This window comes from Euphorbia lathyris, chromosome 10, assembly GCF_963576675.1.
Source record: "Euphorbia lathyris chromosome 10, ddEupLath1.1, whole genome shotgun sequence".
NCBI lineage: Eukaryota > Viridiplantae > Streptophyta > Magnoliopsida > Malpighiales > Euphorbiaceae > Euphorbia > Euphorbia lathyris.
The window spans coordinates 48,875,598-48,892,479 of record NC_088919.1 but is presented as its reverse complement, the minus strand read 5'-3'; the positions used below and the strand labels follow the sequence as shown (position 1 = coordinate 48,892,479).

General features: G+C 32.3%; 1 non-coding gene across 1 annotated transcript; it reads right to left on the bottom strand.

The window, feature by feature from the left end:
* Window positions 1-15,439: 15,439 nt before the first annotated feature.
* Window positions 15,440-15,546, bottom strand: LOC136210113 (small nucleolar RNA R71). The gene has a single exon (XR_010677820.1). It is a non-coding gene; the product is annotated as a small nucleolar RNA R71 (small nucleolar RNA).
* Window positions 15,547-16,882: the final 1,336 nt, after the last annotated feature.

Sequence of the window (16,882 nt, the reverse complement as noted above, 5' to 3'; positions counted from 1 at the left end):
AAAACGAAGTGGGAGAGGGGCCGACAACGACAATCATAGCGCGAGAGAGATCTTTCTAATTCCATAAATTAGGTTTAGCTTGTTATGTTATTATTTAGGTTAGGGTTTTTTTAAGTATACTTATTTAAGCATATGGATTAACCCTAACCAATTTACCCCTAAATTGTTGCATCTCCGTCATGCTATTCTTATTAGGTTCAGCCATTGTAGCTGTTCGGAACCCCCAAACCATTCCAACTGGCGGTCAGAATTTCTTCGAATATGTCCTTGAATTCATTCGAGATGTGAGCCAAACTCAGATCGGAGAGGAAGACGGCCCATGGGCATTTACTTGCATGTGACAGAACACATTCCATCCCATTCCTCTGATTTTCCCTCTTACTCACAAATAGTTTGTGTGCAGCCAATATATAAACAAGAGCTTTGTGATATATAAGAATAGTTTTTGACAGCTAAGAGCAATTTTACGCTTAACGTTGACAAGTTTGGTGAATTTGAGAAATAATTTATTAAACAGTTTTTTTGTCATGAATCTTGTTATCTATACTTCACATTTGCGTTATTTTATCACTAATTAGTAATATATCACAATCATAAGAATATACGTGATTTTTTTTTAAATCGCTTTTTTAGATCCAACTGATTGGCAACGAGTGCAGAATAAGTATAAAATTTAGTGATCATAATGTTAAGAATTGAAATTCAGTGGCGATAATATTAAAATAGGTAAAATTCAATGGTCACGGATGTAATTTAGCCTATGAAACTCTCTTTAATCAAATAGTCGAGAATTCGAATCTTAAATTCAAAAGCCCATGTGGTATTTTGCGTGGATGCAGTAGAGATTATAATAAAAGCTATTTCTTAACCATCAACTCAAGATTTTTGGTTCCCTAACAAAACTGACCCTAATTAGCCTTATCGTTATTCCACATTCAAAACAAAGTAATTTTAAACGAAAAATAAGTTTTTCTTTTCATAAGATGGTGCAACTTTCATTAACGAAAGATAAAAAAAAATTCCATTAACATCTTCGATAATACTGGAAATTTCACATTTTTAATAGATGGCTACTGAACTTCAATTTTTAACAGTATGACCACTGAACTTTACACTTTTTAATATCGGTGGTTACTCAATTTTAACTAACTCCTCAAAATGACTGTTAACGACCTCAAAATGAAAATATTCAAAAATTGAAGTTGTTCAAAACGACATTTACCATGAAACTACATTTTTTATTTTCCAAAATCACATTTTTTTGGAGATTTCTCTCTCTAAAAATTTACTCTCTCTTAACCAAACAACACCTAAACGACCTCCAAACGAAAATTTTCAAGAATTAAAGTTCCTTATAATATCATTAAATCTTTGAATTTTTTATTTTGAGACTGTCAACGGTCATTTTAAGGTGTTGAGTGACTACCGATGTTAAAAAGTGTAAAGTCCAGTGATCATACTGTTAAGAATTGAAATTCAATAGCCACAATGTTAAAATGGTAAAGTTTAGTGGTCATAGATGTAATTTACCCCATTTTTAATTAGTGGAAAGAAAAACCCATTTTCCATTAATTAGATTTGAAATTGCACCAGTGGATAAACATTAGACTTAATATTGCATTGTTTTGTACATGGAGATAACCATAGGACTTATCCCATTATTAAAAAAAATGTTAAAGTACTAAAATAGCCTCAAATTTTTGTAAAAATATCTAATTTAGCCCCCTATATATTTCAGTCCCAATGTTTATCAAATGACGCAATTAAAAATCTCGTTATAATTGAAATTGGCATATCATATGATTGCAGTGGCGAATACAAGATTACTCGATTGCGGGGCCGGTTTTACACGTGCGTTAGCATTTTTTTTTTTGCTAAATCGAACTTGCTCTTTTTTTTTTTGTATATATATGTGTTATAATTTGAGTGGTAAAAAACCAACTTTTAAGTATTAATATGCAATTTCTCAAAATTAAGCTATATTTTGTTTAAAATTCCTAACATGTAAAAAAAAATTGGATTTAGGAAGGACCGAACAGGTAGAAAAAATTAAAATTTTTGATCTGAGAGGGCATATCACCCAAAAAAAATTAAAAATTTGGATTTAGGTAGTATCTAATAGGTCTAAAATATTAAATTTGAATTTTGGACAAGCCTTACACTTAATGAGTCATCTTAGGGGACTAATTCAACACCCCTGATAAAAAAATTGAGACAAGGGACGCGAAACTACCCGGGGTCAAGGTGGTTCCAGCGGGCGGAGGGATCCGGGCCCAGGCCCCAGTCTACGCCCCTGTTTGATTGTATCGTTAACCCTAAAGTAATTTTCAATTAAACTTTGACATGACTCCTTCCTATGAAGGAGTTAATGACACAATGATCTAATGTGTCAATTTTTGTTAATAAGGCCTTTAATCGTCCCATTTGCAAAACGTTGAAACTGAAATTAAACTATTCGATAAACGTTAAGACTGGAATTTACTGAGTAAGCCAAATTAGCTCCTCCCACAAAAAAAAAAAATTGAGGCTATATTTTGGTACGGTTGTCCCTTAGAAAAAACAGCCCACAAAATATGAATATTAGCTAGGGTTTGAATATGATCTCTAGCAACAGTATGAAGCGTGTCTTGAAAAGACACACAATTAAAGAGAAGAGCCAATGGGCAATAAATGCATCCAAAAGAAACTGGCCCAATCTTGTCTTTCTTTCAGAACTCCATTCTTTCTTACTGTATATAACTCAACAACACAGAAACAAGAAATTCACAGATTCCAAGAACATTTTCGAATCATTCTAATCAAATCCTCCAATCCTTTAAAATGGCGATGATGAACAATAATGAAGCAAATCTGAAAGTGTTAATGAAGCTGAAGGTGTTTGTTAAGAGGATGTTGGTGAATTCGAAGAGACAAGGGGAAGATGTAATTAAGAAAGGACATTTTGCTGTAATTGCAGGGAAAGGTGAAGAAGCTAAGAGGTTTGTGTTAGAATTGGAGTATTTGAGTGATCCTGCTTTTGTTAAATTGTTAGAGCAAGCTGAAGATGAATATGGATTTCAACAGCAAGGTGTTCTTGAAGTTCCTTGTCCCCCTCATGAATTGCAGACTATTCTTGCTGATCGGAGGAGATCGCGGAGACGAAGAATGAGTACCGAATGGTAGTCTACTTAGTGCCCGTTTGGTTTTCCTTTTTGTAGTTGTTTTACTCCGAGCAGTAGATATGTTTGGTTATAATTAGGGGCGTGAGATTGGTTCGGTCTAATTCGGAGTAGAATTGTATCTATTGAGAATCAATGTACAATTCGGTTTCGGTAGTGGAAAAAAGTCAAACAGTTCAATCCGGTTTGGAGTCTTTTATTTGGATGTTCGATTCGGTTCAAGAATCTCTAACCTATTTTCTCAATAGTAGTGAGAATTTGAAAATCTTCACAATTATATTTAATTTCAGTTAATGGTATAACTCGGTTCAGTTGTAAAAAAGAAGGTCAACAGTTTAATATAATTTTGGATTTTTTTATTCGAGTATTCTGTGGACTATAATAATCTCTAAAATCCGTGTTCAACTCTAGTTAGTAGCATACAACTATTGAAGCATCTCCAAAAGACTCTGATTGCTCTCTAAAAATAATATAAATAAATGATTTAGTGATTTAGGAGTGACTAAGACATATCATCTCCAACAATACTCATCATATTCGGGTAAATTACACCGATAGTACCTGAACTTTACCTATTTTATACATTGGTACCTAGATTACATTTTGTCCCAAAAATATATCCGAAGTAACGATGACCGGACAATTTAGTAAATTTTACCGGTAAATGACCGGTCAATGCAAGTTTGTTTGAGTAAATTACATCAATGGTACCTGAACTTTTCCTAATTCACACTTTGATACCTAGATTTTTTTGTCCTAAAAATATAACTCAAGTGAACGTGACCGAATAATTTAGTACATCTGATCGGTTAGTGACCAATCAACGAGAGTTTGACCATTTTGAATTAAAAATTAGGACCTACAATACACTCAATTAACATAAAATTATAATACTACCCTTTAATATATATGTAGAGCTAAAGAGTAGTATTGTATATGTTAATTGAGTGTATGATGGGTCTAAATTTCTAATTTAAAATGGTTAAACTCACGTTGACTGATCAAATATACTAAATTATTGATTCATCTTTACTTGAAGTGTATTTTTTGGACAAAATAAAATTTAGGTACCAAAGTGTGAATTAGGGTAAAGTTTAGGTACCATTAGTGTAATTTACTTATCAAACCCGCATTGACCGGTTATTGACCAGTAAAATATACTAAATTGTCCGGTCATCGTTAGTTCAGGTATATTTTTGGGACAAAATGTAATCTAGGTACCAAAGTGTGAATTAGGGTAAAGTTTATGTACTATTGGTGTAATTTACTCCATCGTATTCACTCCTTATTTATTATTTTATCATTAAAATTATTAATTATTGTTGTATTTACCAATAGTGAGATGAGAGTGATTCCTCAATAATAAATTATTAATAAAAAATGAATTAAAATGCACTAAGAGGTGGAGAGAGACTCTCTATTAATAGAGAGGATGGAAAGGTACTTCGTGATATGAGGAGCCACTAAAAAGGCTGTTGAAGCTGATTTTTAACTCTCCCTCATTGAATTTTAATTAAGAGTCAAACTAGTCGGTTGGAGATGCTCTTAGCAAAAATAAACAATAAACAACAATAGCTGAAGTAAACAAGCCAACAGTGTAGACAAAGCGAGAACAAAATCTCTAAATAATCCTGCAAGATATGAAAGGTTGAAGTAGCCGTTGCTGAAAATGAAACCGAAACTGATGAAACAACTACATCCTTAATTAACTAGGTAAAATAGTCTTCTCATTAAACGTAATTGTAATATTCCGGAAACTTATATCCATCTCTTTTTTATAAGAAAAAGTTTAGAGGTAAAAAGCGTATCTCTAGTCCAACATTAAGAAAGCTTTTAAGATCACAAAATGCGGCTTATACATTGCTCTAAGTATGAAGCTTACAACGATGACCATATCTAAATAGAGATACCATAAAAGTCGCTTTCTTACAATTGACGTTAAGGTCACCCTTATAATATATTTATCTTCTTTAAAAAATACAAAATTTTATTTTGACATAAATTAATACAGATTTTGTTAAGTACTATAATAAAATTAGATGGTTGGATAGTCGTCGAGGGAGTCAATCTGGTTGGGATGTTCTGCTTCTCGGCTCCAGCTCCGAGCATTTATTTAAAAATTAGTTTAGTAAAAGTATGTTTTGTAGATAATTACTACCTTAAACACCAATTATTTGGGCCAACAAAATTCACATGCATATTCTTCCGATTGTTCTTACAAACAATTAATGCAAATTGTCAAATCTTTGATTAAAATACTATTAAACACAATCCAGACAACATTAAGCAATATTAAAACATGTTTCCTACCTAAATAAAATTTATTAGTCAAAACAATAGGAATTGAAAATCCGAAATATAATAATAACAATAATAATAATAATAATTATTATTATTATTATTGAATCTCTAATTAACAAGATGATAATGTAAATACTAAGTTAAAATTAAAGTGTATGCTTGAAATTATACGTCGTGTGATATGGTATTTTGTAAATTATTGAATAATAGTAGCAGAAACAATAACCACCGATAATAATATATAAAAGTTATTTTCGAATCTTATTTTTAATTAGTTTTTTAATGTATATTATTATTTTCTTTCTAACAAAAATTTAATAGTTCAATATATGTAATTATCAATTATGGTCTGAATACAAATTGAAATATCACTTAATGTGTAAGAATAAACAAACATTAGTGATCATCATTTTTTTCCTAAACAATTTGATATATTTAAATTATTTTTTTTAAAAAAAGAAACAAAGAAAGAAAAAGAAGTTGACACATTGCTGCTGTCAAGATGAGAAATTTGGAGCAAGAAACATGAAGCCAGCCTGTGAACTTTTAATTTCTTTTGCAAGTAAAACCCCACGTAGTTATCTTTAAATAATAATAATAAAAAAAAGGATAGTTACACAAATATTCCCCTTTCAATAAATAAATACAAGTTTCCACAACTTGTAAAACTAATTCTTATTTTATCAAATCTCTAAAAAGTATATATTTCCTGTATTTTAATCCCAGCTGTAAACTGCTTATTTGATAATAGTATGAATTTCTTGTGTGTATTGATAAAAAGCCAAAAATAATTTACATAACTGTAAAATAATATTCAAATTTGAATTATCATGTAATTTTCTCTAAAAAAAATCAAGCTATCTACACCCGTACAATTTCATTATTTTATATGGAATAAGGTGTAAAATATGCAAGCTTCTATTACTCCTGAATATACCTGGGCTCGGGTCGGGTCTGTCAGGCTTTTAATAAAACCTGACGAGCTCAAGTTCAGTCTAGTATGCAATTAATTGAGTCGGGTTTGGATTCGGAATGGACTCGGGGCTAAAATATGAATCACAAATCCGCCCGTCCATACCCATCTGTATATTAAAAAAATACAATTAAAATGTCACCAACTTTTCTTAATAAAAAAATAGTAACACAATACAATACTTAATAAATTTGGTAAAATTCTAATAAATTAATGGTCTATCAAAATATCAAATCCAAAATAAATTACAACATAACAATAAAAAATAGCTATCTAATAAAGCTAATTCGAAGTGTGCCACTTGGAAAGCCAAGACTCTGTCTCTCGCTGGCCGCCTCACGTTAATTCAATCTGTTAATTGTGCTGCTCCCAATCACATCATGCAGGCTTGTAAGCTTCCGGATCCTGTGCTTAATGATCTTGACAAGATTAACCGTAGGTTCCTGTGGGGGGAAGCTGCGGAGGGCAGGAAGATCCATCTTGTGCCTTGGAGTGAGGTTTGCCAGCCTAAAGATTCTGGGGGTCTGGGTATTAGGAAAGCAAAGGACAATAATAAAGTTTTATTAATGAAACTCCTTTGGCGTATGTGGCAAAACCCCTCCTCTCTTTGGGTTCGCCTCCTTTGTGGTAAGTATCGGAAAGACAAAATCTTCGGGGGCCCGAAAGAGAGAGTTGCTAATTGTTCCTTCCTCTGGAAAGGACTTAGTGCTGTGTTTGATGAGTTCTGCTTGGGAGTTGGCCTGGAGGTGGGGAATGGTAAGTCCATTAGTTTCTGGTTTGATAACTGGATTGGGGATAAACCGTTAATTGAGGTGTGTTCTTCCCCCCCGCCTAGTGATATACGCAACTGGAGGATTGCCGATATGGTTGACTCGGAAGGGGACTGGATCTGGTCAAAGTTTGATACTTTCTTTAGCCTTGAGACTCTCCTTAGAATGCGGGGAGTGAAGGTGAGTAATCAAGAGGAAGACTTGGATAGGCACTGTTGGGCGCTGACTAACAATGGAGTTTATTCTTGCAAATCGGCCTTTGAAGCTTTCTCTCTCTTTAGATCTGATCCTCCCTCGGATGTGTGGAAGTCGATTTGGACCCTTAAAGTTCCTTTCCGTATTAGGAGTTTCCTGTGGCTGGGCGTTAAGGACAGGCTTCTTACTAATTCGGATAGGCACAGAAGGCACTTGGCTGATTCTGGAGCTTGCAGTAGATGCAGAGGCCATGTTGAGACTTTGTGCCATGCTCTTAGAGATTGCTCTAATAGTAAAGAGGTTTGGAGGAAAATTCTCCCACACCATATTTTCTCTTCCTTCATGGCACATTCTGAGGTCGACTGGTTCTCTGATGGTGTTAGAGGAAAGTTGCTTCCATACATGGAGCATGGTGACATTTTCTTTGCTATTATCTGTCACCAAGTTTGGAAATGGAGAAACGAGGAGATTTTTGGAGATAAAACTGTTTTTATGACAAACTTAGCTGATTTCTTCTCGAAAAAACTTTTCTCTATTATCGATAGTTTCAAAGGAGAGTCCCTTGCCAGAGCCTCTCAGTGTTGTGATGTCCATCTCGTGGGATGGAGCAGCCCAAGATAGGGGGTTGTGAAGCTGAATACTGATGGTTCCTGCCTCAGTAACGGTAAGATTGCGGCTGGAGGTGTGCTTAGAGATGTAGGGGGCGTCTGGCTTTCTGGGTTCTCCCAGAATTTAGGGTTGGGTTCTTCCTTTTCTGCGGAGCTCTGGGCTATTCTTACTGGAATCAATCTTGCTAAAAGGCTGGGTGTTAAGAGGCTCTCTGTGGAGTCTGATAATTTGGAAGCAATCAAAATGATTTCTGAGAATCATTCTATGGGTCTTAACAGTCGCAACCTCATCAAAGCTATTATAAGGCTTTGCTCCTCCTTTGAGTTCGTAGAGTTCAGACACATTTTTAGAGAGCAGAATCGTGTTGCTGATCGCTTGGCGGCGGCGGGCCATGAAGGGACGTTAGGCGTTACTACCCTTCCTGTTTCCCCTAGTTTCATCTCTCATCTTCTCTTAGAAGATAGGATTGGGGTTAGCTTCCCTAGGCTAATTCCTGGGTAGTTTGTTGTTATTCGTTTTTCTTTTCCTTTTCTACCCAAAAAAAAAAAAAAAAAGAAAGCACTAATATCACTTTCAGAATCATTATCAGTTTCTTCATCATTAGGGATGGCAACGGATAGGGTACCCGTGGGTAATGGCAATCCCAAACCCTTACCCTTTTTATTTTTTAATTACTCGTACCCGTCTCATTACCCTAACGGGTATACTTTTTATATCCCATACCCTTCCCATTTAATTCGCGGGTATCCGCGGGTACCCTTACCCATTAAGAATCAATAAATAAAACAAAAATATTACAAATTTAACATAGTATAAATTTAATAAATCATCTATCTAAAAATTGAACAAAAATTGAATCTTAATTAATAAGAATAAAATAGTTTAGTGGTACCACTTAATGGTTAGAAAATAAAATATTGGAGTGCAAATCTCACGTCTTACATTTAAAAAATAATTATATTTATTAATATATATAAATTTTGTGACGGGTAACGGGTACCCTAGGGGGTATTCCCATACCCGCCCTATTACCCTAACGGGTAATGGTTTTGATCCCATACCCGTCCCATACCCTTTTATACAGGGTACAAGTAGTCCCATTAGGGTCGGGTAGTGCCGGGTACCCGTGGGTATACTACCCGTTGCCATCCCTATTCATCATCTTCACTAAAACTAAGGTAAGTATATATATCATCTCATAAAAAATAAATTATATATATAGTATATCGGGCCGGACCTGACACCAATTTCAGGTGTCCAAACCCGACTAAATGGACATGGACCTGGGCGGGTTGAGCGGGCTCGTCGGCCCATGCCCAGGTCTACTACTGAAATAAATGATGAGCTCCTCCAACCTTTCTTGGAGTGTGAAATTAATGTTTCAATGCATCTGGATAAAATCCCTAATCCCGACGGCTTCAATCCTTGTTTTTATCAGCACTACTGGAAACTGGTGTGGGTCCGAATGTGGTTAAATCATGTATTCAATGGTTTTTCTTGATCGAGTGCATGAAACCACTATTATCCTGATCCTGAAAAAAGCATCACCTGAGAGAGTTATTGAGCTTAGGCCTGCAACGTAATATACAAGATATTGGCCAAGTTATATACTAAACAAATTTGATCAAGTTTGATTTAGGAAAAAAAAAATTACGTACGCACGTGCAAACTCGATCCCCAACCAACCAATCTTGTATTTACTAGATGTAATCACATCTTCATTTAGGATTCTGGCTCCGCCACCGGTGCTAAAGTTACTAGAAATTTTTGGTTTTATCTTTATTATATTGAATAACTTAATTTGATTTAATGATAGAAATTTTACTTCAATTTTAACATTTTTCCAAAGAAATCCATAACTATATAATTCTATTTAATATTTTCTGAATAAAAATAAAATTAAACTAAATTTCTATTATATGATAAAATTGGATTTTTTTTTTGTACGATAAAAATATAATTGGAGTTCACAGATAGCTTTAAGGATAAATCTGATGATATCCTTATTTTATGACAATATTTACCAATAATTGTTGGATATGACATCTCTTCATTAAGCAACACAAATATATCCATTTATGTTTTTCCTTTTCTTTTGTAATCAATTGATACATGTTCTGTCTTCCATCACTCAATTATTTGAGTAAATTACATTCATGATTTTTGCAATTTAATTCTTACTTTTTCTATTATTAAGATTAAAATCGTACATAAAAATCCATGAATTTTTCATTTACGAACATAAATGACATTTAACCTTTGATTACTCAATTAATAATAGATAATATATCTTGTAGAGCTGATGAAAATGATATTTTAAATAATTTTAATTTTTAAAATTTTCAATTTTTGAGATTATTTAGTTATTATTTCGTTAGAAGTGAGAAAGTTGTTGTCTAAAAAGAGAAAGGTAAAACAAATAGTGATTAAGAAAATTTCAAACGATGATTCTATGACAAATATAGTTGTAAACAACTTTTAACTCTTGAACTTTTTTATTTTGAGGTTATCATAGGTCATTTTGAGATAGTTATTTTTATAATAAATTTTTATATTTTTTTTTTTTGATGAAAATGCTTAACTTCATTAGATACGAAAAGAACAATTACAACAAGAAATGAAAAAGGTAAAAAACCTAAATTTTTTATATTAGTAGATGACATAGTTCATAAATTTTAATATATTATTTTGAACTTAGGAGACTATAAAAAAAAAGCTTTCATAAGTTGCAGACTATTAGTGTAATTTATCCAAATTATTTTGTGTCAAATGTACATTTTATTTTCAAATATTAATATAAAAATTAGGTTTTAACTAACTATATTTGGATCAAGTCATCAAGGATTCGAGTCCTGACAAATCTCATTTATTGATTAAATTTCAATACGTAGTTATCAATTTCTAATAAGAGATGGAGATAACCTATTTAATATGACTTGTTTCATACAAATGATTTATTGTCTAAATATATCATATTTTTCTTTCTAGAAAAACAGAAGAAGTTTATCTATCATCGCATTAATTTGAATTATTGAAAGATCATGATGTTATTTGTGGAGAAAAATACCATAAAGTCAATTTTGGATAAAGTAAGTTTCTCATCATTATACCAAAAACAATTTCAAACAGTGTTTACTATTGTTCTATTGTGATCTGTGATATTGAAAATGCAAATTCAAATGTCTCTGATTTACTTTTGATTATAATTTTTTAATTACTTATATCGAGATTGTTAAATAATTTATTAGTTCATACATTTTTACGTAACACACTGTTTAGTCTTCTTATTTTAAAAAACACATTATAAGATCTATATCTTTTTGTCATCATTAACCTTTTGGTCTTTTTGTGTTTTTTTTTTAGATTTTTAACAAAACATATCTTAGCTTTATTCAAAATGATCATATTATTCTGTTATATCTATATATTTATGCCGAATATAACTGTTAACAATCTAAAAAGATAGATAAAATGATTAAAAGATTAATAATGACAAATGATAAAAAAAAATTATATGTATTTTTCAAAATAAAATGAATAACAGTATACCGTACATAAAAAGAAGAGAACTAATAAATTATTTACACTTAAATTATTGTTCACAAAGGTAATTAAAAGGAAAAAGAATAATGAAATAGAAATAAAATAGACAAGTATAGGAGGATATAGCTAGGTATATGAATCCTTAATTAGGTACTAGGATTGATAGGTACCTTGAAGGACATGTATGTGCAAGTTGACAAATGGCATATTATATGTCTATTTATTAATTTTATGTCATCAACTAGCTAAGCTAAGCTATATTACTTCCAAAATAAATATTCAAAATGAAGTGACAATTAATCAAAATTAAAAAAAAAAAAACATTCATTCCCAAACCATTATATGATCAACCTTCAACTAGCTAGCTATATTACTTCCAAATAATTATAATGAAAATCACAATTCAATGGAAAAGCCATTCATACAAATTAAAACTACATTTTTTTTTGTTTGATATAGTTACTTTTTGTGTTTTTTTAATAAATGATTATCTAATATTTTAGTTTTGTTTCTGCAAAAACTCATTAATTCTTTTGTTACTAGGTTTACACCCCTGCAATGCACGGGCTATATCATTTATTATTTTATATTATTAAGATTTTAATCAATATTTTAGAAATAGAGTAACTTTTTAAACAAAAATCTTAATATAATAAGTATTTTCTTCAAATATAATTTATAAAATTTAGTATGAAAATATAATAAAATCAGCAATACATAAGATATAAAAAAATATATAAATAGTACATAAGTATTAGTTTAAAAAGTAATTTATCAATTCTTTTTTTATCAATCTATTACAAACTTTTTAACTACAATATGTAATTTAACCTTCTGGATTTCCTCTTCCATGAATTTTATTACATTATTTATGTAAAATGTTCTTATATTATTTAGTCCAAAACAAAGTATAGAAAAAAATTAAATGACAATATACACTAAAGGACGGTTCGGTGTACTACACGTCGATAAGAAATTGGATTCTTATGCTTTTTATTCGAAAATAAAGGCTTTTATCAGGTGTCGCAACCCCGTACCATCTGTAACATTTTAGACTCTTACTCCTGCTATGAGAGGTTCTCGGTGACACGCAGCACGAGTACATACAGGAGGAGACCGGCATTGAATAGAGCTTTTTTCCCCCTGAGGGCTCAGTCTTCTATTCCTAGGAACTAGAGAACGACATCAGTTTTACACTTTAGTAAAGGTGTACTAAATAAGTAAGTAATAATAGGCTAAATCCTAAGGATCTAAAGGGCTCTAGCTACGCCTAAATCCCATCTTCTCTTCCATTTCGATGTGATACCCCACCTTTTGGTTTTGCTCTTCCGGGAGCTAGGGTTCGGAGAGGGGTCCCACCACAAGGGTGACTGGGAGCAAGTCTTCCCCTACCAATTTATTTGGTAAAAATGACAATATACACTAAACAGAAAAAAAAAAATATAAACTATACTGCAATCCCATCAAAATCAATTAATGATACTTTAAACTCTTATGAGCAATAATTTTTCGGATGGCGCACGTGAAGAGATTTTGTTAGTTCTACACATGAGAAATAGATATTCAATACTTGCATTAATAAAATCTATAGAGATAGAACACAAATTTTCATCTTGATAATAAGTTTTTTGGACGACAAACTAAATGAACTCCATGATGTTTGCATTCAGTTTTTCATTAGCCTTATTAGGCTGCTACCCGAGATGCATACTGAGTTGATGCATTAAGCATTGTCAATTAAAATAACACATTGTCAATTAAAATAGAGTTGAGACAAACAATTTTATTAATTAAACATGGTTAAATATTTTTCTTGATTTATTCCTTACATCTCAAAGCTCAAACAAATAAAATTGCCACAATTACATTTAGACAGAATTCACAGAAACATAACCAAACTTTTTTTTTTTTGCTTAATTTAATTCCATTAAAAACACATCTTTTTCATCCTTTTTGGAAGTTTTGTGGATCTAATTTGCATGTCTCCTCTTGCTCCTCTAAGCTTTCATATCTTACTTGAATCTCTGGATTATAAAAAAAAAACAGTGAACATAAAATTGAAAACCCCCAAATACAAAAAAGAACTATGTAATGAGGTTTTAAAACATTAAAAAAAGATACCCAAAGTAATAACAGGAGATGATGTAACTGAATGTGATTACCATCTAGATTTAGGCTCATACAATGCACGAATTACATGATTTTACTATAATGAATAAATATAATTTTGATATTAAATATTAACTAAAGTTATAAACATATAGATGCAACCTATTATATTCTTTTTCGACTTGAACTTCAAAACTAAATTGATATCTAAATTGATGATTCAGAAGTTAGATTTCGATTCTGTTCAAAAGCAATATGCTGTACACATATTGTTCACTAAATAATAACAAATTTAGTAACGTTTAGACATTGTTCCAGTTTAGTTTTCATTTTGGTAGTGGACCGACCCAATCTCTATTACGAAGATTCAACGAGAAGATTGAGTAGAGGATTCGCCCCTGAGCCTGACAAACTCTAACGAAACCTAAGGAAAGGATTGACAACCCGTTCACTTGCACGTCGTCGAAGAATTCAATTCTCCATGTTCTCTGTAAACTTGTATCAATTTATATTTCATCTAATAAAGTCTGTTCTATTCGATAGATCTTTATGCAGCACTTATGGTAACCAATCCACTAAAGTGACTGCTGGTGTTTTCATTAAAACGTATTTAATCCAAAATCTTTACAAGGAAACTTTGTTGAACACTTAGACAAATTATTATCTCGAAAGAGTTTTAATTTGATTAAGGGCAACTATCCCGAAAGGGTTTTGTCGCGTTCAAAGCCAATTAATTAGAGGTTCCATCATTTATTTCATCTTTATAATTCGTACAAAGTTTAAAGTTGTTTTCTTTGCTTAATGCAAACAAATATACTTGTTTACTTTTCTAAAGTACTAAAACGTTCCTGTTTTGCAAATTCATTTTTAAATCAGAATATTTTCTAACATCTTCATACTCTAATCTAATTCTTATTCTAGCAATTTCAAAACCAAAACCGATTAAACGATTTTCTATATTATAAACCTAAAAGTAAATTTAACCGATTCTAAATAAGTTTTGTTTGAAAAACGTTCCCTATGAGATCGATATCTTTTATTACTACAAGCGTATACCGTGCACTTGCGGAAATCGCTCAACAAGTTTTTGGCGCCGTTGCCGAGGAACGCCAAAATTTTTGACAAAATTTTAAATTTTTCGTGTTTTATTACGAATCTAGGTTTATTCATACTTATTCAAACTTTTACATTTTATTTATTTTCAATTACTAACATATTTATTTTTCAAACTCTGTTGTTTTAGGTAGTTTCGGTTCGTGCGAAATTTCAAGTTCATGCGCAGTTCTCGAAGTTCGGGCACGTCACCAGATCCTATTGACCCAGAAATTGAAAGAACCCTTAAAAAGAACAAGAAAGAAAAGAAAAAGAAAAACAAAACCCCAATAAAAACTAGAATTACCGAGCCAGAAGTTATGGCCACACTTATGGATTACGCCAGGCCAGGAGTGGCCGGTGTAACAAACAGTATAGTTAGACCCCAAATTAATGCACATCATTTTGAAATTAAGCCTGCGTTGCTTAATATGTTGCAAAATAATGTAACGTTTTACGGGTTACCTAACGAAAATCCTAATACCCATTTGACAAATTTCTTAGAAATTTGTGACACTTTTAAAATTACTGATGTAACTGCAGAAGCAATCAAACTTTGCCTTTTTCCTTTTACTTTGAAGGATCGAGCCAAAGAATGGTTAACTTCTATGCCAGCCGCATCAATTGAGACTTGGGAGCAATTAGCCTAAGCATTTTTATCAAAAAAATTTCCTTTAGCAAAAACCGCAAGAGTCATTAAAGAGTTAACATCTTTTTCTCAAAATGATAGTGAAATTCTTTATGAGGCTTGGGAACGTTTTAAAGAACTTCAACGTTTATACCCACACCACCAATTGCCCGCTGAACTTTTAATGCAAACATTTTATAATGGACTAAATCCTACAACTAGAGGTTCATTAGACGCTATGTCTGGAGGGTTATTCATGAAGAAAACATCTGCCCAAGCAAGAGAACTTTTGGAGGAAATGGCAATTAACAGCAGTATGTGGCCCGCGGAACGTGGACACATCCCAGTAGCGAAACCATCATCCTCAACTACATCATCAGTTAAAGGTATAGTGAATCTTGATCCAGTAGCGATGTTGCAAGCCCAATTTTCTGCCTTGTCGCACAAAATTGATAGGTTTATGGCACCGTGTGATCCTAATGGTCAACCAATCCAAACGGATGTGGATTACGAAGGTATGAGTGAAATTGAACAGGTAAATTTTGTCCAAGGGCAAAACCAAAATAATAACCCTTATTCCAACACATATAATCCTGGATGGAGAAATCATCCTAACTTTAACTGGAGAAACAATAATAATGTTAATGCTAATCAAAATCGTACTACTAATTATCAAAATCAATCAAGAGATTCGATTAGCACTTTATCTTCTAAAATCGACAAATTCATTGATGCTATGAGCGGAAAAATAAGTAATCACGACGATGGTTTTAAACGGATCGAGAATAAATTCGATCAGCTTATTAAAAACCAATCATCTAGCATCCATAATTTGGAGATTCAAATTGGACAACTCGCTAAATCAATTCCATCCCGCAAAGAGGGAAGTCTTCCAAGCCATACGGAAGAAAATCCGAAAGAGCATGTTAAGGCTATCACTCTTCGTTCAGGAAAAAATTACTCAGGTCCGGAAATGCCCGGAAATTCGACTTTACCTGGAACTGATTTATCAAAGTCCAAAGAAGATATGTTAAATCACAAAGATGCACCGATTGACTCTAGTACAAAAACTTTTGTACCCAAACCACCTTTTCCACACAAAGTCCGCAATAAGGACTATGACAAACAACTTTTAACATTTTTAGACAAACTTAAGAATTTGCATATTAATTTAACGTTTATGGATGCAATTACGCAAATTCCCAATTATGGTAAATTCCTCAAAGATTTAATTTCAAAGAAAATCAGTTGGGAAGGAATTTCATCCATTTCACTAACTGAAGATTGTAGTTCGATTGTGTCAAGTAATTTGCCCACAAAACTCAAGGATCCCGGATGTTTTACCATTCCATGTAAATTGGGAGATATTGAATTTCCCAGTTGTCTCTGTGATTTAGGAGCAAATATTAACTTGATGCCATTATCTATTTTTAATAAGTTAGGCTTAGAAGAAGACATCAAACGTACCAATATAGTTTTGCAATTAGCGGATCAAACCACTAAA